Source organism: Mandrillus leucophaeus, unplaced genomic scaffold (assembly GCF_000951045.1).
Source record: "Mandrillus leucophaeus isolate KB7577 unplaced genomic scaffold, Mleu.le_1.0 Scaffold215, whole genome shotgun sequence".
Taxonomy (NCBI): Eukaryota; Metazoa; Chordata; class Mammalia; order Primates; family Cercopithecidae; genus Mandrillus; species Mandrillus leucophaeus.
This window is the reverse complement of record NW_012102199.1, coordinates 1,773,681-1,775,979: the sequence shown is the minus strand read 5'-3', so window position 1 is coordinate 1,775,979 and position 2,299 is coordinate 1,773,681.

Here is a 2,299-nt window from a genome sequence, read left to right as displayed (position 1 = left end):
AGCTAATTTTTGTATTTTTAGTAGAGACGGGGTTTCACCATGTTGGCCAGGCTGGTCTCAAACTCCTGACCTCAAATTATCCACTTGCCTTGGCCTCCCAAAGTGCTGGGATTACAGGCGTGAGCCACTGTGCCCAGCCTCCTCTTAACTTCTTAACTACCAGTTCCTTGTAGACAAAAGCCTAGAAGGAACTCAGCAGGGCTTCCAGGAACCCCCAGAACCTGTATGTGGAGGGAAACAGGGCAAACCTGATGCACTGGTGCATTCAGATGTTTCTAGGCACGGGAGGAGTTGCGGTGACTGGGCCAGGCAGACCCGGGTTGAAGCCTCAGCTCTGCCACCTGTACTGGGCCCCCGAGCTAATCTTCCCCTCTCTAAACCTCACTTTCCACGTCTTGAAAATGGGGCTGCTTAGGCTACCGTCAGGCTTGTGGGGAGGGTTGAAAGGGATAATGTGTTGAAGGTGCCTAGAACGAAAGCACCCAAGCTCGAGTCCCAGGGGCCACCTTTAGCACGAAGTTAGGTCATGCGGCAAACATTTTGGCACTGACTCTGAACGAGGCCCAGAGGCTGCGTCTCTTTTTTTTTTTTTTGAGACAGAGTCTTGCTCTGTCTCTCAGGCTGGAGTGCGGTGGTGCGATCTCAACTCACTGAAACCTCTGCCTCCCGTCAAGCAATTCTCGTCCCTCAGCCTCCTGAGTAGCTGGGATTACAGGTGTGCGCCACCACACCCAGCTAATTTTTATGTTTTTAGTAGAGACAGGGTTTCACCAGGTTGGCCAGGCTGGTCTCGAACTCCTGACCTCAGGTGATCTGCCTGCCTCGGCCTCCCAAAGTGCTGGGATTACAGACGTGAGCCATAGCGCGTGACCAGAGTCACTCCTGAAATTCTGAGTCACATCTGCTTGCCAGGACTCAGCGAGAGGCTGAAGCATCTGGAGCATCTGCTGAATGAATGGGTAAACGAATGAATGAATGAGCAAAGAGGGTCGTGGGGAGAGGGAGAGAGAGGAAAGAAGGGGCTTTAAAATTCAAGCACACCAACCTTATCAGGGGACACTCACTGTGCTGGCCACACCCCAGGGGTGGGCTCTGAGGTTGAGTCTCTCATTTCATTTTCAAGGCAGCAAACCCATTTTCCACACAAGGAAACTAAGGCACAGGCAGGCCAAGTCACACGGCCAAGTCACACGGCTGATTTGAGGGTTTCTTTCTTTTTTTTTGAGTTGGACTCTCGCTGTGTCACCCAGGCTAGACTACAGTGGTGCCATCTCAGCTCAGTGCAACCTCCACGTCCCAGGTTCAAGTGATTCTCCTGACTCAGCCTCCCAAGTAGCTGAGATTATAGGCACCTGCCACCACGCCCAGCTAATTTTTTTTTTTTTTTTTCAGTAGAGACAGGGTTTCACCATGTTGGCCAGGCTGGTCTCGAACTCCTGAGTTCAAGTGATCCACCCACCTCAGCCTCCCAACGTGCTGGAATTACAGGTGTGAGCCACCAGGTCTGGCCGGGGGATGGGTGTTAATTGGCATTGGGTCAGTGAAGGCCGGGGATGCCGTTGAACACTACAGTACACAGGACGGCCCCGTACTGGAGAATGATTCAGCTCCAAATGTCTTTAACGTCTTTTGTTTTTTTCTTTCTTCTCTCTCTCTCTCTTTTTTATTTTTTTTATTTTTACTTTTTTCCCCCAGAAACAGGGTCTCTCTATGTTGCTCAGGCTGGTCTCAAACTCCTTGGCTCAAGAGATCACCGCACCTCAGCCTCCCAAAGTGCTGGGATTGTGGGTGAGAGCCACCGCCGCGCCCAGCTCCAAGGCTGATGCTCACTGGTCTGGCACAGCTGACACAGCTCAGGCCGGGGCAATCAGAGCCACCCAGCCCTGGCACCTGACAAGCCAGCTCGAGCCTATGGTCCTGGGACTCCACCTGGGGCTGCCAGGCGTGGGTGCTGACTCAACCGTGTTGACAGGGCTGGGTGCTGAGTCAGGGGTGAGCCCATAGACATCTTGCCCTCTGACAACCCCCCTTTCCTCCTCCCACTTCACACCACATCATTCTGCAGCTTGCTTGGGTGCTGGGGCCCCCAGAACTACAGGAAATGCCTAGCAGAAAAATAGCTCCTACATCTCTCCCCAGCACCATGCCAATAAGCCCCTAAAAACCGTCACCTCTCCCTCGCCCCCCGCCATAGCTGGGCTTGGTGATCTGCACCTATAATCCCAGCATTTTGAGAGGCTGATGTGGGAGGATTGCTTGAACCCAGGAGTTTGAGCCCAGCCTGGGCAACATAGTGAGA